Genomic DNA, 22243 nt, shown 5'->3' on the forward strand with positions numbered 1-22243 from the left:
TACTCCAGCAATGCTGTATTAGATTCCTTCAGGCATTCCAGTTGGGATTTCCTCCAAGAAGTTCCTTCTGGAGATACCACCTTGGATGCCTCCAAGAAATCCTTCAGAAGCTCTTACGGATTCAAACATAAGGGATTCGTTCTAGGGTTTTTTTAGGTTTTTAGGAACTCCTGGACGATTCTCAGAGAAAATTCCAGATAAAAACTCAGCAAGAAATCCAGTAGGATTTTGGTTAGAACTCATAATGAGATCCTTAATGAGCTATAATAGCTGGGAGCTTTAGAAGGAATCCGCCCAGAAACTCTAGAAATAATTTAAAAAAGGACACATGGCGGTTAATCCCAGAAAGAACTCCTGGAGAAATCTCGAAGTTCAAAATAAACACCTCTTTTTTTCGAAAACTTCATGTCGAAATCCTTGAGATCAATACGAGATAATTTGAAGGAAGTAACATTCTTAGAGAAATCTCAGAGGGAACCTTTACGGGAAACCTTCTTAGGAGATGAGAAGAGAAAAATTCTTGAAGATTTCCTAAACGTATCCCAGAAGAATCTTCTAAACAATCTGCAAAGGTGTAATCTCAGAAGGTACTCATGGATGAACCCCTTCTGGCAGGAAGATACATATACTTCGAAATCGCATTCCGGGAGAAGGATCATTTCGGAGGGGAAAAGTGTCATTCTGGAAAGCATCGTTCGAGGTAATGGAATTGCGGACCGTGTGGACAAAAAATGAAACAAAACTGTATTTGAACTTCCTATTTCGCAGAAATGACTTAAATTTTTCACAACAAACCTTCTTTTGCGATTTATCTAGTGATTCTAGGGAATTGGAAGAATCCAGAAGTTCTTCCCGGAAGGAACTCCTAGAGGAAACACGGATGGAATTTCTGGACGAATTTTGATGGAACTCCGGAAGCAATATTCGACTTCATTCCTGAAGGAATCCCCGAAGAAGCACTTGAAGGAATATTGGGAGATGTTTCTAGAGGAATCCCGGCCTTATTTCCTGAAGTGATCTAGGAAAGATGTTCTGAAGGAGGCTCGGAAAGTTTCAGAGATAAAACACTGGAGGAATATCAGAAGGGACATTGGGAGGAATCCATGAAGAATTCCAGAAAGGAGTTAATCGGGAAATCTCCAAGATTTCCTGGAGAAATCCAGAATGGAATCTTAAAAGAACTCCTGGCGGAATCCAAAAAGGAGCACCTGGATGAATGTTCGAGGAACACCTTGATAAATAACCGAATCAGCTTCTTGACGAATCTTAGACAGAATTCCTGGAGAAATCTCAGCAGCAGCTACTGGTCAATCTGGCGGAAGATTTGCGGATCCTTTGCCGAGTGCGGAACTGGAGACTCATAGCCATGGATCGAGTCAAATGGAGACGACTTCTACGTACAGCAGAGGACACTCAGGTTTTAGTCTGATCGGTGTGCGGTGTGTACTGGTCAATCTCAGAATATAATCCTGGGGAAATTCCAAGAGAACCCAGTGAAAATTTTCTGGAGGGATTTTTGAAAGAGCTCAATTTTAGAAAAAGGAATCCTAGAAGTAACTCCTCGAAGAATCACAGAAGGAATTCCAAAAAGCACTCTTGGAGTATTCTCAGAAAGCACTGCTGGTCAGTGAATCAAAATTCAACCATCGCGCAACAATAATGACAATGTCGCAACCTGTATTTGTTGCGACAAACAAACCCATGCGACATAAGTTTGTCCCAACTTGAAAATAATGGGATTAACATCGTACACGACGAGTTTAGAGATTTTTAAGCCTTGCATTGCGATTTTCGAACGGTAACTTCGAGTCGGTAAACACTGCAACTCTGGTGAAGCTCTATCATCAAACAGTTTCGACTTTGGGTTAGCAATAATTGATTATTCACGACTTGAAAAGTACGCAACAAATTCAGCTTCCGTTTTGTCTGCAACAAAAAATTTCGAGATCATGTCATAATCTGTTACCAGTAGGGATAAAGAGTAATCGTCGCACCTTCTTTGTTGCTTGTTTTGTGCCTTTTTTGTCTGACAATTCTCTTCACTGCTGCTGGTTAATCTTAAAAGAAAATTCTGAGGTATCCCAGAAGGAATTCCGGAAGGAACCCTCAGAATTTCAAAAGGAGGCATCCTTGAAGGAAAGGGCCCATATAGCCGATGTGATAAGAGCGCTAAGACATAGAGTATCCCGATTATTGGTGAGATTATAAAACCAGAACTGTTACAGAAAACACACGAGACGCGACATAAGACAAGGCATAACACTTTAAGATCTATCAACCGTCAAGAAAAGATTGAAATTACCTTTACGTCGACCGGTTTCGGGCGTGATCTAGCCCATCTACAGTACAATGTCCGACTCATCGGAGGAATTTCAAAAAACAGGAATCCTAGAAGGATCTGATTGAGATCGCGAGGGATTGCCGAAAAAAGACAGAGCGATACTTAGTACCTAGAGAGCGATACCTAGCACTTAGATTCAGAAGCTTCAGTTCACTTCACCGAGGACAAGAACATATTGACGTATCGGCAACTGTCTAGTACAGACAAGGCACCAATGAAGATCGAAGCCATCTGACGGAGTTGTCAAGCTATAACAGCGAAGTGTTGTCCGGGAGAATCTCCCATAGAAGTTAACAATGTGAAGTTTAACTCGGAAATTCCTAATCTAGGTCAGATTGTTCGGAGAGACTATGAAGCACATGTTAGCAAAGATGGTGTGAATTGGCATCTACGATAGTCGTAAAAGTCTATCCGAAGAAATTAAGAGGGCACGAATGTCCTTGGAGTTCCTTCTAGTTTGAAGCAACTGAAGTCTGGTTTGGTGTCTGGCGTTACGTTCGATGAAGGAAAACATAAAGATTCGCAGAATTAGTCTGATTGTTGGACTGATAAATGTTTGTACAAGCGGACGACTGTAGAAGAAGTAACAGATTACATTATTATTTACGTAGGTATACCACATGATTGCTACAACAACAGGAGTTCGAATCGATCTACAACCAGGAACCAGGAGAAGAAGAAATCTAGTGCATCGAGTAAGCAAGACTGGAACGAAGTTGTTCTTCAGTATTTGGGAGCAACCTAGAGACCACAAGTTAAAGCTAGGAGCATCACGACTGAGCAGCTGCACTGACTATGCTGACAAGTGCAGGGACAGAAACTCGAATTCCGGGTATTTGAACAAGCTGAATTCATCTCTTTAGCAGAATGATGCTAAATGCTCAAGGAAGTTTTATCTGATATACTTCTTGAGGTTCCTTCAGAAGTTCCCTTTTATGATTCTTCAAGAAAAGTCTTCTGATATCCCTTAAAAGGTTCCATCTGGGGTTTCTCCAGGAACTCTGCAGGATTCCTTCAGGGACATCAAAGAATTCCTTCAAAGATTTCTTCAAGATCTCCGGGAATCCTCCAGGAGTTTCTTCAGAGTCTCGTAATAGTTTTTTTATGTTTTCAGGAAGTTTTGCGTGCGTGCGTGTCTCCAAAAGCCACTATAACCGCCGAACTAGGATCAAAAAGTTTCCGTTGACATCGGATTCATTGTGTCCCCGCACATGATATTTAAATGCAGACAGCAATTATCCCTGAAAGAATTTCGGAAGAAGTTCATGGAGGAACACCATGACAGTTCTCGAATGATTCTTTAGATAAATCTCCGAACGAATTCATGAACTACTTCCGGAAGAAATTCAATGTGAAAGAGCTGGAAGGATTCCAGAAGGAGTTGCAGTTGTAATATCAGAAGAAAATCCAAGAGGAATCTCTGAAGGAACTGTGGAAGGAACTTGTAAAAGAACACCTGTTGGAATTTTAAAAGGAACTTTTGGAGGGATCTCGGAAGGAATCCCAGGAGAAATCCCAGATAAAACGACTTCAGAAAACTCAGAAGAAACTCTTGGAAGAATCTCATATGGAACTTCTAAAGGAATCCTGAATAAACCACCGGAAGAATCTCGTAAAGAATTTTCTTAGAATCTCAGGAGAAACTTCTGGAGGAATCCTGGAAGAAATTTGTAGAGAAACAGCAAAGAAATTCCTTCTAGGATTCCTCCAGAAATACCTTCTGGGATTTCCCCAGACTTGTTTTCCCAAGATTCATTCAGTCGTTCCTCTAGTGGTTTCTGCAGAAGTTTATACAAGGACTACTTCAAGAGGTCCTTCTGTAATTCATCAGCGAGCTCCATCTGAGATGCTTCTTGCAGTTTCTTTTCTGGGATTCTTCCATGATTCCTCTAGAAGTTTTTGAAATCATCCGGTAAATGTTTCCGAAATTCATTCCAAGATTTCTCCAGGAATTTCTTCCGAGATCCTCCTAATAGTTTCTCGTGGAATGTCTCCAGGCACAATGAAATAACGGGAGGAATTATCAAAGGAATCTCAGAAGTAACAGAGGAAATTCCTTACAAAGCTGATAGAGCAATTGCCTAAGAAATTGTTCGAGGTATTCCTCAAGGAACTTCGTAAAGGAACTCCTAGAGTAATGCCTAAAGAATGCCACAAAAAACTCCAGCAGGAATTCCTAATAACGTCCTACGGGATTTCCATCCTAGAAAAATCTGGGAGAACCAGAGGGAATGTTTATGAGGATCTGCAGGAAGCCCAGTAGGAGTCCTTGCAAGAATCCAAAAAGAACATCCTGGAGAATTACTAGAAAAAGATCCCGGAGGAATCCCAGATGGAATTCGTGAAGCAATCCAGGAAGTAGTTTCTGAAAGAATCCCGGAAAATAAGTTCCAGAAGGAATCCCAGAAGAAACTCTTGGAAAAAACACCGGGGGAAGTCTCTGAAGGATTCCCGGAAGAAGCTTGTTGAGAAATCGCGAAAAGAGTTCCCGAAGGAATCCCTGAAGAAGCTACCAAAACAAATCCGGAGAGAGTTCTTGAATTGGGAGGAATCCAGGATGCAGAAAAAGTTAAAAGAAACTCGGAAGGAGTTCCCGTAGGCATCCCAGAAGGATATTCTACAAGAATCCCGTAAGTATATCCTGGATGATTTCTGGAAGAAATACCCGGATAAATCCCGGAAGATGTTCCTGGATATCCCAGTAGAGGTTCTTGGAAGAATCCCAAAGGAAACCCAGAAGCAGCTCACAAAGTAATTCAGGAAGGAGTTCTTGAAATGAGAAGGAATCCAGGAAGCAGATCCTGAAATAATTCTGGGAGGAGTTCCCGTAGGAATCACGTGAAGAATTCTCGAAAGAATCCTGAAAAGAATTCTTAAAGCAATCCCAGAAGTAGTTTCTTGAAAAAAAAAAACTGGATGGAGTTCCTGGAGCAATCGCGGAAAAAGTTTTCGGAGGGTTCCTAAAAGATTTCATAAAATAATCTCAGAATTCCTAAGGAAATCTTAAAAGGAACTCGCATAGATTTCCTGGAAGTCTTGAAGAAATCCCGGAAGGAATCTCTGCATGAATTACAGAAGGAGTTCCTGAAACGATCCAGAACTTCCGGAGGAGGCCCGGAAGAAATTTCTGGTGAAATTTTTGGAAGGGCCCGAGAAAGGACTCCTGGTGTCTCAGAATAAAACCCTTGGGGAATTTCAGGAAGAACAATGAAGAAAACACCTGGCAAAAATCTCGGAAGGAATCTCTGGAGAGACCGGGAATCCAGGAGAACATCCTGAAGAGATCCCATATGGAGCCTTATTAGGAATCTCAGAAGAAATTCCAGGAACAATCCCAGTGGGAAATTCTGAAGGAATCCTAAAAAATCCCTCAGAAGAAAGCCAGAAGAAACTCCTGTAGGAGTTTTAGGAAAAATTATGAAAAAATACGAAAAAGTTCCTGGAGGAACTCAAAAATGGAATTTCAGAATCCGAATCATAAACAACCAGACCTGATGATAGATTTTGACTAGATCTTGCAGAATTGGTTGAAAGTAAGAGAAAAGCAATTGCAAAAAAGTTGGGGAATTAGAAGCAAATTTCCAAAAAAAAAAAAAATGTAAGTTAATAGCAGCTGAATGAAAGTGATCCAGTAAGAATTCGAAGGTAATTTCACAAGTAGTTTTAGTGAGATATTCTGAGCATTTTACGGCTTTTTGACGTATAAATCCCATAAGCATTTGGTATAAAAATAATTTTTAAATAGTTGTAATACGTCATAGGAGCTTTTATAGTTCTTTGTATGGCATCAAATGAATGAAGAAAGATCACTGTTTTTCTTGTAAAGTTTCGCTTTAAGACTTACCTATTTTATTCGCTAGTAAGTGTTGCACCGACACACCGTTGTGAGATTTCAAAACAAAAAAGATGTAAATTCACTCGAAATAATAATTCACGCGTGAGCACTGAATACAGTCTCTGAGATCATCGAAGTAAGGTAATAAACGGAGAGCGTGAGGTGTGTGCTTATGTGCGAGAGGGTATGATAACAAAACCACAAACAACTGAGGTCGTAATGATAGGTAGGTAATAATAATAATGCACTCTTCGGTACTAAGGGTATACTAGGTATATGGATGAATCAGTCTTTTTTTCGCATTCTTACTGCGCACAGCACACACACTCTTCACCACATTGATGTTGGGGTTGATAGTGAAACGACGAAGACGACGGCAGGTGTGAGCAGCGGCGTCGTGTTGCTTCTAGCAGGTTTCATCAGATCTACTGTAGCATTTGAGAAGGCACACCGGGTGGCCCCATCAGTCCTTAATTACTTCCATAATAGCCTGCACTTGTTGTCGTTTTGTTACCGTTGTTGTTGTTGTTAACACTATTTTAATTCCGCTGACGAAGTCCAATTTTCACACAGTTCTATAAATTCACCAATGCATTTCGATAGACATTCGATTCATACTGTCACTGCTGGGGCTGAGCTGGTGTTGTCGCCAGTCCGTCAGTCAGTGTCCTCAATTTCGTTCTCCGTATTTGCACATAGTCTCTTTAGCGTTGCAGCACCGCGTTCTCCGGTGGTTTCATCACCACCACCGCGCTGCTGTTGAACGATGTCGTCGATGGTTTGTTTCTGTAGCAGAGAGAGGTTGTTGAAGTTGTACTTTTATGGTCAAACCTCTGACTGACTGGCTGGCCGGTGAAGGTTCGAGGCTCGCAGGGCTGGTAGCGAACAGCTGGTGTCGAAGATAGGTGAACAGGAACAGGAAACAGCACTTGACAGATTTGAAGAGACTATTAAAAATGTTTGTGGACAACTCAAACACTATCATCTTTGTACCGTAAAACGGGGTAACTTTGATAATGCGGGTAACTTTGATAGTGCGACAGGCATTATATGGTTTATCTTATATCTATGATTCCTTCAATTAGTAAAGAAAAAGGCAAACGTAGATCAAAACTATACATATGAAAGTTCATCTCAAACGTATTTTCATTGAAACCGAGTTTATATTGAACTTTTTGGGCTAAAAATAAAATTTGTTGATATTTTTGCCATCTGTCAACCCCTTCAAACAATCTGCTATACGACTTCGTTTCAACTTTTTTTTTCAATGAATGGCCTCTTATTCTCGATAGATACATCATAGTAGATTCCAATTCTGGCTTTGAATCCCTTAACGAAGGGTGTTTTTACGAAATGGAAGCAATTTTGTGAATTGTGACATAAATCTCCATACACCGATAAACGCCTAAAAGTATACAATGCCATTGTACTTTCATGCAGTTAAATCTGTGTTGTTCAAAATTTGTTGATAAAACATTCTTGTTTTAAAAATATAAAACTAGTAGTACATACTGTTACATGGAAAAATATTAAGAAAATTCGCTGAAAAACTATGAAAGTTACCCCGTTTTACAGTACTGGCTATCGTGTACATTTCAAACAGTGTTGTACCGAGAACATCTTTGAAATAAGTTTGTTTTTATTTGATCGAACATAATATATGCATTTCAATAAGAGGTTTTTACTTATCAACAATTGTTGAGAATTTCAGAAGGGAAGTGGAACCATCTCGGTAGAGCTTCTATTTTGGGCACTTTTCTGCTATAACTCAGTCAATTTTGAACCAAATGATGACATTTTAAGAACGCGGTGCGATACATATAGTATCTAGCAATGTACAAAATGTCATGTCAATTGGTTTGAAGTTGACTGAATTATAACGAAAAAGTGCCCAAAATATCAACCATTGCCCAAACTCTGCGGTAGATTTCCTGCTACGATTGCTTTAGGAGCTGCTGCCCAATTCTTTCAAGAATTTCCTGCAGAGATTTTTCGCAGGTTTTTGTTTTTCAGAGATGTCACCATAAATTGATGGGTTCCTTTAGAAATTGTTGCTGAAATTCCTCCAGGAAATTCTGTTGGTGTTTTTCCAGGAATTTCTACAGGATTTTCACTAGAATCCCTTCAGATAGTTCCCTAAGATTTTTTTATGCATTCCTCCTGTGATACCTAAAGAAGTTTTTATTGGAACTCCTTCAGAAACTTCTGCTAATCTTCCAGAAATTTTTACTGGTATTCCTGCAGTACTTTTCCTAGGAATTTCTACAAGAACTCCTGTAGAGATTTCTGAATTATCCTTTAGGATTTCTTCAGGAATTCCTACAGATATTCAACTGAGGATTCAACCAAAGATTGCTCCTTTATATCTCTTAAGAAAATTCTATGAATGCCTCCAGTATTTCCAACAGAAATTAAGCAAATAATTTATCCAGGAACTTCTAAGGGGATTCCTTCAGGATTCCCTCAGAATAGGAATTTTTCTATAGATTTCCTGGGAGTTACTCTTGAGATTGATTTAAAATTTGATGTGCTAATCCTAAAGAAATATTTTTTTGCTATTGCTTTACACATTTTTCTTGTGATTTCTTCCGGAATAACTTCTCCAAAATGTCCTGCTAGGAATTCTCCTGGAATTCATGCTAGATTGGTTCGAACCATTTCTGCTGAGATTCCTCAAGGATTTGCTCCAGGTACCCTCAGAATTTTTTTTCAGGGATTCCTTCGTGAAATTTAATTTAGAATCTTTGCAGTAATTTTTTCAAAGATGTCAATAGGAAGTCCTCTAATGATTTTCCTAGGAATTACTCTAGGAGTATTTCCAGGACTTCCTCTAGGAATTTCTTCAGAATTTGTAATAGGGACTCCTTCAGAAAATACTTAAGGGATTCATTCGGGAACTCTTCTAGAGGTGATTCCTTTTAGAATTGTTTAGAGGTTTTTCTAGGGATTCTTCCACAGGTATACCTCCAAAGATTTCAGGGATTCTTCAATGAGTTTCTAATCAGCTCAGAACTATTTGTTATGAGTAAAAAAATTAAAACATTTCCCGATTTTGTCTGCCCAAAATGGTACCATGGAAGAAGGCTCTATGATCGGGTAAACAGGTATAATATGCCCCCCTTAAGCAGAAATGGCAGAACTAGCTTCGTTTACAATGAAGTCAGTTTACAAGAGCCAAAAGCCTCGATTTTAGATTTTTTGATATTTTTATTGCTTTTCTGTATCAATCAACTAACGAACCTTGGTGATGAACCAGCCTCGGGCTGAAAATCTCCCTAATAAAGCTAATAATAATAATAACTAACGAACCAGCTTGATGACAATTACTCTTCAATATTTATGATTTCTAATCTTTCAATATTTATGATTTCTAATCTAATTTGTCAGCAAAATCGAGTTCTACTGTACGTACTCAGAAACGTGATGAAAGAAACCTTCAGCTTTCAATCTAATTCTTCCAAAAACTTGTATCTTCCCTCAAAGATTTCTCCAGGAGTTCTCTGCTAGAGATATCATAGGGCTTTCTTCCTTGGGATTTTAGGTTTCCAAAATTTGTACAACATCAGAAGTTTTGGATGCGTCTTCAAGTTTTGTTGCACTTGAAAAGTCATTTGTCCAAGTCTCTAAATCTTCCTTTCCATAATGCTAAGCAACCTTGAAGGTATGTTCTGATCTTGATTTTTAAAAGTCCAAGAGATTTCAAGCTACAGTTGTTTCAAATTAGCTGTTTTAGTAGGAGCTCTCAGTAGGCGCAACAGTTTGTTCCTGAAACCATTAAAGATAATAAATACTGTCGAAGTTGTCATTGTCAAAATATATTTACATTTTTTTTCAGAAAACTTTTGGAAAATTTTTCTTTTTGAAAAGTTATTAGCTAGAAGTTGAATGGCGTTGAAACCCCTAAATTTGACATTGGATAGGATAGGATAAGTAAAATATCTAAGGCAGTTCACAAGATCTGGCATCTAAGAGGAAGCTGTTGCGAACTGATCTGGAAGGTTATAAAGAAAAATGTGGAAATTTGGCTTCATTGTAAGGTTTATTCGTCTGTTAGGTTCTTGTCGGTCACTTAATCAGAGATTTCCAAAATTGGGAGTTGTGTTATTGCTTTTCCGTTTGTCTCGTCACATCAATGATGCAATTATATGCTCTATTGAAGCGGTTTACCAAGTAGATGTGATCGTTATGTAAGGTAATGCTGGCCAGTATGCTAATTTATGAGTCATTCATTGTGCCGATTATTCTTAGAAGTAGTCCAAAAACGTCCAAAACTCTTAGACTCAAAGCTATGAAACATGCGTCTGTTTATTAATCATGCGTTAGATTAAAACTTTAACTTAGAACTTTTCCTTCCCACTATGAACGTTTTGCACCTAGCCTCTGGAAATATACTGCCAAGTCGTTCAATTGTTGGTCCTACCTGTCATAATCTCTCGCGCAGTATATAATACCTACATTTTAAAAATCTAAAAATACCTACTTTGTCATACATAACTCACGTTGTCCATCTAGTCAAACGAGTAATCAGCTTTCGTCGATTGATTGATTGATTTGTCTTTATTAGAGAGACTTTCAGAGCTTTCGTCGAATGGAACACATTAGAACTTCTGAAAGATCTCTATAGGGAAATCCTAAAGAATTTTCAGTAGGAACATTTGCTGGATTCCTAGAAATAACTCCTGAAAGAGTTTAAGAGAATTTCTGAAGGACTGCCAGAAGGAATTCTTTGAAGATTTCCAGAAGGCGATTTCCCAGCCGATTCCCGTAAGATACTTTTAGAGGATTCACAAAATGAAATGTAGAACAAATTGTAAAAACGATTTTGAAGAGAATCCAGCCGAAGCTTGAATCAACTCAAGAAGAAACTCCAGCGGCAATCCCAAAAGGAGCTCCTGGAGAAATCCCAGAAGGAACTGCTGGAGTAATTCCTAGACAAATTCTAAGATTTCCTGGAAGAATGACAAAAGGAACTTTAAGATTCCTTAAGGAATCCTGAAAGAATCCAGCATTCCTAAAGGAATTTCAGGATAAACTTCGGAAAAAAATGTCAAAAATTTCTTAAGTATTTGTGAAGAAAACTTCGGATGAACTCCCTATGGTAGTTCAAAATGATCCTTTGGAAAAAATCCAGAATGAAGTTTTTAAGCATCTGAGGAATTCGTTGAAATTCTGTTGAAAATTATCGTGGAAACAACTCCTGAAGTAATCTGTGTGAGAATTTCCAGAGGAATCTCAAAGGAAGCCCTGAAGGAACTCCGAAGGATCTTCTGATGGACTTTACGGAGGAATTCCCAGAAAGATTTTAAATCGAATTGCTGAGAAAACCTCAGAAAAACTTCTTAAGGGCCCCCCTCGATGATACTCCTGTAAGAATTCTCGTGGGAAAGTACTGAAGAAATTTACGAAAATATGTATATGTAGGCAAATTTCAGAAGAGACCATTGGAGAAGGAACGCTTTGATGAATCCAAAAAAGAGTTTTAACGTATTGGAGAAGAAAACGAAACAAAGTCGTGCAAGATTACCTAGCTAGAGGAATCCCAGCAACACTCTTCTAGTAGTTTTACAAGGAATCCATTGAGATATCCTTAAAGGGGACGTTCATAACCACGTAGACTTCGGGGAAGGGGGGTCTGCTCAAATTCTACGCTCCATATAAATTTTAATATTTTTGAATAAACTTTACCAGGGAGAAGGAAATTCTGAGATTGCCAAAATTTGGTCTAGGGGGTTTATTAACAACTCCAGCGTACTTCTATGGGAATTCCAAGAGATTATTTAAAAGAATACTAGGATTTAGATTTTCTGAAAGCATCCCAGAAGCAACTCTAACAGAAATCCCAGTAGGAATCACCGAAGATACAATAATTATATAGAAATATCTTCAAACAATTAGTAAAAATTCTAAGGAAAAATGCACAAAAAGATTTATCAAATAATTTTAGATTTTTCTCAGACTTGTAAGAAATAGCTTTGATGTTTCCCCGAAAATTCCTTTTAAAAAGAGTTACATACACACACTCTGAATAAGCAGGAGAAAAATATTCAGACGTCCAATCAGTTATTCTACAGACGATATTACCGTTAAAGTCCTTAGACAATTTCGAAACTGGACTTGGATGTCTGTACTCTGTGCTGGTTTTGTAGTAAAGTGGAGATATCAATGAAAATCCTAAAAAAAACTGGAAATTACGATAGCCAATTTTCAATACAAACGGGAGGTAACGATTATCTTGGCTATTTCGACTCATACTTCCCAAGAATTCTTTCATGGATTAGGAGCTCCTTCAGTTTGTTTAAAAAACTGATTGCAAACCTTTACAAAATTTGTTCCGAAATCCCTTTGAAGATTTCTCTCGAAATTCTCTACATGACTCTTCCATGAATTCTTCTCCGGATTCATTTATGGATATCTACAGCAATTCCTACTCCAGTTCCTTACAAAATTCTTCCAACGAGTTCTTTCATTTGTCGAAAGTAGTGTAGAATTAGCATCTAAGTTAAAATACACAAATATAAAAACAAAAAAAAAATTGTCGAAAGTTTTTTTTCTCGAGGTTTTCTGGAGTATTTTGTGGCTTTATCCAGTTCTCTCAAGGGTTTTAACAGCTTTCCAAAAGTTTCTCTCGTATTTTTTGCGTGATTCTTGCAGAAGTTTTTTTCAGAGAGGTATTCGATATTTATCTTGAATTTCCTAACGTTATCCCAGGCGAATTTTCTAAAAAAAAACTCCTGGAACAATCCCTGCAACAACTCCGTAGCAACTATTAAAGAAATACCAGAAGGAGCACTCAGAATCTCGGGAAAATTTCCGTTAAGTATTCCGGGAAAAGTTCTGAGAATAATCCCGAGACAATTTGTTAAAAAAAATATTCTAAGGAGGACCACTGCAAGATATCCTGAAAATAACTACGAGGGAAAGCCTGTAAAAAGCTTTGAAAGAAACCACGAGACCACGATCGATGTAGTTCTTTGTGAGAAATGTCAGCAATAGCTCCTGCAGACATTTTAAAAGGCAATCGGAGATAATCTTAGGAGAAAGTCCGAAAAACTCTGAGAGACATGCCAGGATCAACAATGGAAGCAATTTGCTGAGACTCAGGAGAAACTCAAAGAAAACTATTTGAACTATTAGGAAATATCTCGACTGAAATGCCTGTAGAAATTCCGGGAGAAATTCAAGAAGAATGCTTTCAAAAATTTCGGAAATTTCTTGAAGAAATTACAGGACTAACTTCGAAAGAAACTCCTCCACAAAACTCGTAAAAAACTTCTTTTAAAAGCCTTGGAGAAGATTCAGGAATATCTTCTGTAGAAATTCTGGGAAAAATCTCGGCAAGACTTTCTGGGAAAGTCCCAAGAGGAACACCGGAACGAATCGCGAAAAGTTTCCAAGAGAAATCCCGAGAAAACCCCTAGGAAAAATTCCGCGACAACATCCGAAGGGTATATTCTGAGAGAAGTTCTTGTGGATACCTCAGGATAGACTTTGAAGAAATTCCATTATAATTTCTTTGAGGAAAACGCAGGAAGAACTCCGGGAAAAAATCTCACGAGGGACTCTGAGAACAATACCGGAAAACCCAAAGGAAGAAATTGTGAAATGAAGGAATTCTGTAGGAAATCTCCGCCAGAATCTCCAATACTGATAGCTTGAAAAATACAGACGGAAACTTGGAGAATTCGTAGAAGGCATTCCTAGAGGTATTTTTAAAGAAGTTCCAGAAAAAAACTCTGACGAAATTTCTGGGAAAAAGCCTTATAGAGCTCTAGGTTGGATTTTATCTTCCAGAATAAACCATGTCCACATGGAATTAGCAGCATCTTATGATCCCGGCTTGGCTTTATCTGATAGATCTAGGAACTCTTCCCTTGTTATTCTAGGTTATCCAGATTCTTTCTTGATTTAATATGCTTTTCAAACTTTCATCCGGAGAAACCAGAAGCCTCCTGTAAAAGCGTCGGCATTACAGTATTCCGGAATTAGCGTTCTTTGAAACGATATTTCGGGACCTAGTATTTGAGAAAAATTAGCACAAGATAACCTACAATTAGAATTATAACCATTGTTAGGATTCACATACACTGGATATGAAGGAGATCCTACAAATAAACAAGTGTCAAAATACCCTGTGTGCCAACTATTTCTAGGTTTGGTATCCGGTAACTTGACCGGATGTGTCCGGTAATTCATCCAGAATTAAATGCCAAAACTTTTGAAGCAATTTTCCCAGAGATTAAGCTTGGAGATCTCCGGGATTTTACCAGGAAATTCTCTGGTGTTTCCTCTGGGGTTTTATGTAGTTTTACCTTTAGAAAACCTCAAGGAATTATTCTGAACTTTAGGGATTACTACATAAGTTGTTTTTTGGTATTTATGCGTTTAGAAGTATTTTTGTAAGGATTATTGAAGGAGTTACTTTTGACATTCCCTTACGTAATCTCATGGAGTTCCTCCAATGTGCTCTTCTGGAATTACTTCAACAATGTTCCTGGGATTTCTCTAGGTAATCTTATACGATTCTTGTCCGATTATCTTTCGGAATATATTGAGAACCTTTTTTGTGACTTCTCCAGGAGTGCTAATAGAAATTCTTAAAAGGTTATTTCTAGAAACACAAATGGATGAATCGCATGTTTTTCCTCGAATTCCTTTGGTAATTTCTAAGACAATTTCTTCTAGAATATCTCCTGGAATTCCTTCTTTGATTCCTGTAAGAGCTTCGTTATTTCTTTAGGTAATTTTCAAGATTTTTTCTACATAATTTTGTAATTCCTCTAGAGAATTTTCCTGGAATTCCTCCAAAAGTGTTTTCTGGGATATTTTCAAAGCTGCATATGAGATTATTTAAAACGTTTTGTTCCAGGAAATCATTCTGGGAGTCGTCCATAAATTGTTCCCGGAGCCGTTTCTGGTATTCCTGCTGGATTGTTCTCTGGGGTTCTTCTTACCTTCTGTTGGATTCCCTCCAGAATTGTCTTTGGAATTTCTCCCAGATTTTTACTGAGATTCCTCCAAGAACTTCTTCTGGGAATAAAGCAAGGGTAAATTCTGGGAATCTTTCCTTCACGTTTCCACCAGAATCCTCCAAGTTTTTTGGAAGTTTCTTATGGGAACATTCCTGGAGTACCTGATGGAAATCTTCTAGGAGTTCATTCCGAAATTCTTCTTAGACTTAGACTTAGAAGTTCATCAGGAACCCTTTAGTAACTTCTTCTACTAATTTTCCAGGAGTTCTTTTTGGGATTCCTCCAGGAGTATTGTTTGAACTTTTGTATGGGAAGCTTAAGGAAGTTTTACTCATACAAATTCTCTCAGAGCTCCTTCTTGGAATCTGTCAATAGTTTCTTCCCGGAAGAAACCCTAAGGGAATTCTGGAGAAATCAACCGATTGAGTTCCTGGAAATATTTTCCTTAGAATAAATTCTCTAAGCAATCTACAGATGGCATTTCAGAAGAAATCCCCACAATGAGTTTCAGCATAGGAAATCCCGGTGATATTCCTAGTAGACCTTGCAGGGGGAATCCATAGTTGGAACCCATAAAAATCCTGTAGGGTTTCTTACATGATACTGCTGAAGGAGTATTCAGATAGTTTGTAAAAAAAAAACCTCTGAAATAAAGTATGATTAACATATTGAACTACGCTCCTGATGATGAATTCCGCATCTGACGTCACCAAAAACGATAAGTACAAGCAAATACAAGAACCACCGTTAATCTGACTATGGATGTTTGGATTCGAAATAGAATCTTAAAATAATACAAGAAGAAACTCTTTGGAGAATCTCAAAAGTAACTCCAGATGGAATGCCAGAAAATACACTGAGAGAAATCCCAGGGGTTAGTAACTTATTTAGGTACCAAACCAAAAACTTCTCATGGAATACGAAGATACAACCAAGCGGACCAAGTTCTAGAGGAGTTCCAAGAGGTTACGTAGAAAAATGCCATGAGATTTTCTAACGGTCCTAAAGAGTTGCATAAGAAACTACTGGAGGAGTCTGTCAAGAAACGCATGGAGCAATTTCCGATGGAACTTCTAGCACAAATCAGTTCAAACCCGATGATCAAAGAGAGGTAAAGTTGTGAATGGGAATGTGTTCAAGGTAGAAATTGCATATAATGTGCCTGCACAATTTTTCATTTTCAGTACTTGAACCAAGAATTTTGCCAGAATTTTTTTTAGATTTTTACTTCCTATAACTTCGAATTGGTCTTTTTCTGGTAAAGGTCTACGATTCATCCATATTTTGAAATTTTTGTATGGAAGTATAAGAGAGTGTTTGAATGGCCAAAAATGAGTCTGCGTAATTTATGGACAGCGCTAGGCTATCTACTTGTGCGAAATACTTTACAAGACTGAAGTTTCATTTCATTTTCATTGTTTGCTTTGTTTTACCGGTGATGCTATGAATGTTATATGCACTGTTTTTCCTTTTCTCAGTACCGAAGTCCCGAAATTCAAGATGTTTTCACCAGCTGTTACAAGGGACTTGTGTAACTTCAACTTCGACAAAAGTGCCTCGCTGACCAGCCCTGCGGGCTCTCCTCACACGAATACGTCACCCCGAAAGGTGCCTACTGGTTGCGTTTTTTTCGTTTCTTCTCCTTACTGCTTCTCTCTGTTTTTACGCCATTCGTCGTCAGCCAGCCAGTTCCGACCGTCTCCACCTTTCGCCGCGTAATTGCCGCACGCACTACACCCTTCCGGAGGGGGCCACTGCACTGACTACGAAACTCTTCAGCAGAATTACAGGAAAAACACACACCGCAACGCTGGCTGTTAGGGCTGTATCGATTAGAGGGCACCCTCCGAGGCTCGACCCCGACTAGCAATTAATTATTCACCAGAGCACACACCGTCTCTTCCGTCCGTGCGGTGTTTTCCTGTGCACTTATCACTCACTCACTCTTCCTCTGCCGTGTTGTTGCTTCTTATCAAAACAGATCGAGCCGTCGCGGCACACTCAATAAAATATCCAATAGCTGCGAATTTCACCGCACCGAGCGATCGCGAACGCAACACTGCCTAGCTAGCTGCTGTAGGCTGGCTGCACACACGTAACTGTTTTCCCGATTCTCTTCAATGAATCCGGGGGCCTCGTCCGGTCGAAGGAGCAGGAGCCCAAGCCACTCACAGACAATCTTCAGTCTTCTTCACTCTCGGGTTGCTTGCTTGCGATTTCGAACCACAACAAAAAAAAAGGTAAATAGCAGCAGCGACGAATGACGAAAATTCGCATTCGTGCAAACAGACGGCAATGACTTCTGCCTGTCAAAGTGCTTCACCACGACAAAAAAAACCTCAGCACTCAGGTGCGTATCCCCGGCAACGGGATTTTCCTCCGCCGATGTTCGGCGGATCTTCAATCTTCACAAAACTTTCCCAAGGGATGATGTTGGCGTCGCGGATGTTGCCACCCAATTGAATCGTCCGTCGTCCGGATCGACCAAAGTCGGAACGAGCCGGCTCGTTCGTCCGTCCGTTTCTCGTATGTAAATCCACTCGACAGCCGATTTGCACAATCTTTCCGATCCGACGACGACGACGACCAAAGAAACACAATGTCCGCACTCACGTCTTTTTCGCTTCACAAAATTGAATTCACCACGACGCGGTCGCCTTCCGTGCACTGAGCTCACTGCTGCTGCGTGCAAGCAATAATGTTGTTGACGCCGTCTCCTCAAAATGTTCGTCCACGGCCTCCGCGGGGGGAAAACACTTTCTTTATTTTCGCGAATTCTCTGTCGATTCCGTCGCGATCACCACGGTGCTGATGTAAAATCCTGCTGTAATGATGTGAAATTCGAATATGAATAATCATCATCGCACGACGACGGATGACGACTGACAAGCAGAGCCGAAACACACGCACACAACGCACCGGTTTACACGAACGCGACTGACGACAGCGGTGAGAAACGTCATCATCGCTCGCTCGCTCGGTTGATCAACACGATGATGGTTGATGATGACTGTAACAGTTCGGCTTTTTATGTCGGAGTGTAGTGCACACTGCTGAAAAAGTGTTTGAAGCGCATTCAAGCTTCGATTAGGGTACACGGCTCGATAGTTGCTCACGAAGAAAAATTTAATGGCTATAACATTATGATGCTGTTGAGTTGAGTTTAAATGTTCTATATTGAGTTTATTCTTAGTAGGATGTTGGGATCAATAAGTCGCAGTCAAGTTCGTCGAACGTGTACTATGCCTTCGCGATGCGCCTAGCTTAATATCTTGGGAGGGTTAAATAAGAGCGAAAGTAACATGATTGATTTCTCTGCATCGACTCTCTTTTCTTCTAATTATTGTAGAAGCAAGATTGCATCGCAACCTAGCGGTTCATGGCCAAAAAGTGCAACAAAGCTTATTGCTAACTACATCCCAAATTGGACTATCACACTTTTTGGTACGATCAAAAACGATCAATTCTGACTATACATGTCAATGGTTGCTCCTCCGTGATTGATCTGAACTGGTACCAGTTGCACTGAGATCCAACTGAATAAGGGGCTGGGACATTCCACTTATTCTCAAAGTGCAATTTTATCAGCTAATGCATATTTGATCAATAACGGCGCCGGCCAAGTCCTTATAGTCAGCTGGGAAGGGAAAGGAATGTTAGAGTGTACTGGTTGTTGCTACTAGAGACCGAGAGCACTCTGCGTCCCCACAACCCGCACGGACTGGGGTATTTGTTAGACGGAAAGGATGGGAGATCTGGGAGTCACCGTTGGGTCGGTGATGCGATCCATGGATAGGGTTATTTATAGTGTTCGTGATAGATTGTGTGGTGAATAAGGTGAATAAGGTCAAGCGGCACAACACGCTTTGGTTGCATAACTTATAGGCGTTATATATACACTGTGCTGTGAGTGGAAGCACAGACAAACAGACATACTACTCAAATCGAAGTCATCGCACGATTTAACGGTCATTTTGAAAATATGGTGTGGTTCGGACTGTGCTCGCAAGTGTCATGGTGGCACTGCTGTGCCGCCGTCACCTCTCAATTTTGGAGAGAAATGAACGCGATGCCGATCAATGTTTACATAAAATGACTCAATCATGAACCTTCATTCATGTTTTATGAATGGATGATGCCACGAGGGAGTGGTCACCTGCTAAATTTTTACATCGAGCCGAGGGAAACAACACCTGCAAATGAATGCTTCGGATTGAGCATTATAGAGGGTGCTAGTGAGATGCTAAACGATGTTTTTGAAGCAATTTTCTTCTAAGTAGTATGTCTGTTTGTCTGTGGTGGAAGTTGGAAGGGAGGGAAACGACTTTTTTCAATTCGTTTCTGGTTCTAGCGATGGCTATGAACATATGAATATACATGAGTTGTATATGTAGAGAAGAGAGAGCGAGAGAAAGTGGATGGAAAGATACAAAGTAGTATGAAAAGGACGGGCCAGGGATTGAACCCATGACCTTCTGCATACGAATCAGAAGCGGTAGCCACTAGACCACCAAGGACTATCACACTTTTTGGTACGTCTAAAAAGTGTGATAAAAGTGCACATTTGCCTCGGATCGTCTCGACGTCTTCGGTGCACTTATTCCTCTATTTACAAGGAATAAGTGCACCGAAGACCTCAACTCGATCCGACGTGGCCCTGCGCTGCAATCACACTTTGAAGGTGTGTGCACACTATTGTGTCAGTCCAATTTGGGGTCAGTCAGCAATACATCTTGCCACATTTATGCCTGGTTTAGACAGTGCAAGTGACTTGATTCCAGTCAATTGGGGTTTTTAATTTAGAAATAATCATCGATTTTTTATTTTTAAACGAAAGAGCACCCTTTTCTGAGCTACTATGATTTTTTTCAGATTTTTTGAACTTTATTTTGATACCTGAAATGAATTTCAAAGATATTTTTTGAAATCACCCTTTGACAGCTGGGCAACTGCTTGACAGCTCCGCTCAGTACAAAATGCGACGAGGGGTGATTCAACAAATCGCTCCCATACAAACTTCAAATTGATTTTTAAATAGGTTCCCGGCCACCAAAATTCATGAAAATTTGGATTTCAGCCCAGTTTGGCATGCAGATTCAGAATATGGAATTATCTCAACACCGCTAAAGAAGCCAATTGAAAATGCCCAATTGATTGCGAATTGAACGTGTAAACATCACCATTCATCTCACTTGGCATGAACGAAAGTTGAACATGTTGAACTTTTTCATTCAAGTCAAACGAACTCATCTCAATGGATCACTAAAATAACTAAAACGGCCGCTATGAAATGAACAGATAGCGCCACCGTAGCCTTGTGTGTTTGACGTAACTCGACTGCTGTCACTGTGTTACAGTCCATATACGGTGGCGCTTTTGTTTTGATGCGGTGAGTAGCGGAAAAGTTGCCTTCAATGATCCATTGCCCCGTATAAACCCGCGATTTATTTGAGCTGAATTCAAGGCATCTGTCAAGTGAGATGAATTCAATTCAGTTTGCTTACGCAACGCACGAGTTGAACAATGTAAACACTTGATTCAACTGAGATGCATTCAAGAGCACGAAAGTGGACACTCATGTCATTTGCACTGTCTAAACATATCATTCCATTGGATTGAACATATTTGAGAAGTTTGCAAGTCAGATGCTTATTCGAGTTGAACTGTCCAAACCAGGCATTAGCCAAATAATTATTAAAGCGTGTCAGCAAAACGATCAAACCTCAATATTTAAAATTGTCAATATATCGATGTCGTCTAGGGGCCTCCCTCCAATGAATGATGAACGATGATGATCAGTTGGCTCGCGCCCGGCTTCGGAATCGGAATCGGAAGTTGCGTTTGAACGAGGAGAATGGCGTCGCGTCTCGCGTTCGGGTATTTTAGCGAAATTGTACTGGTTTGCATTGTTTCTCATTCATTTTAATTTGATTTTCGGTTATAATCATTCGATTATTACTTGTGTGAAACATTCTCATGGAAAATTAGGCTGATAAAGTGGATTGTTTTGACAAACAGCAAGCCAAGAATCTTGACCCAAGAGCCGTTTCGTGTTCGGTTCGGCTCTGCCCGTTGATGACGCGTGGTGCGTTCGCCGTCTGCGATTCCGTATGAATGAATTTCTCTACTGTACTTTGCGCAAACATCGTAAACAAGATCCCGTTATTGCTTGTTATTTCCAATTGGAATCATAGTGTTTTTGTCTTTCTCGTTCACCTAAGTGTTTTTTTCCTCTGATAAGTGAAAATAATAGTCCTGTTCAACGACGTAGGTTGAACTTGCTCGAAGTTGCTGCATCCTACTCTTACCCATTTGTCAACAAACGGGAAAGAGCGGGAGGGAGCAAGTTCGAGCAAGTTAAACCTACGTCGTTGAACATGACTAATATTAGTCCTGTTCAACGACGCAGGTTGAACTTGCTCGAAGTTGCTGCATCCCGCTCTTACCCATTTGCCATCAAACGGGTAAGAGCGGGATGCAGCAACTTCGAGCAAGTTCAACCTACGTCGTTGACCAGGACTATTATCAAGGAAGAGAAACAGCAGTGCAGTGTTATTATTTTTCAATAGGGGTAGGCGGGGCATAATGAGCAGCTTAAGCATTTTGCCATGAAATCCAGTAAATTAAGCGCAATCAATGTGTAATTTCTACGTATAATCCTCAGTTGAACCTTAACTGACAAAAACTAATCGTTGAAATTTTAAATATAGCTATAAATGTTGCAAAATTTAATGTTTTAAAAAACGTATCAAATCGTGGAGTGCGTTTTGGGGGTGGGGCATAATGAGCACCCTATAGGTGGGGCAGGATGATCAATCCCTGTTTTGTACACAATCATTTGCTGATTGACAGTTCTTGTCAATGATAAAGCATACCGGCAACAACCAATGAGATTTTGAGGGGATTATGGGGTTTAATTTGTAGGGAACTGCGGGGTTCCATGGAATTTACTATTAAGGCATTTTCAAACGGTGAAAATATACAGATACTGATTTTTTCATGCTAATAAATTGAAAATTCATGACAAAGCCTTACTACATGCATCGTAACGGAGAAAACCAAAAGTGAAATTCGTTTGTTTAAGATGTTAATCATCTT

General features: G+C 39.6%; 1 protein-coding gene across 7 annotated transcripts in view; it reads right to left on the reverse strand.

Moving 5' to 3' along the window:
- The window catches only part of LOC109414602 (segmentation protein cap'n'collar), a 279838-nt gene that overhangs the window by 225331 nt on the left and 32264 nt on the right, over positions 1–22243 (reverse strand). The window contains exons 1-2 of one of the 7 annotated variants that reach the window (XM_062847320.1): positions 17759–17977; positions 6186–6962 (exon numbers count right to left, since the gene is read on the reverse strand). The exons of 2 other annotated variants lie outside the window; for them this stretch is intronic. The gene's annotated coding sequence lies outside the window, so the exon portion shown is untranslated. Of the gene's footprint in view, positions 1–6185; positions 6963–16792; positions 17978–22243 lie in introns of those variants that run through there. 4 more of the 7 variants (XM_062847321.1, XM_062847319.1, XM_062847318.1 and 1 more) reach the window with 4 other exon arrangements.

The sequence above is a fragment of the Aedes albopictus genome, chromosome 1, assembly GCF_035046485.1.
Source record: "Aedes albopictus strain Foshan chromosome 1, AalbF5, whole genome shotgun sequence".
Taxonomy (NCBI): Eukaryota; Metazoa; Arthropoda; class Insecta; order Diptera; family Culicidae; genus Aedes; species Aedes albopictus.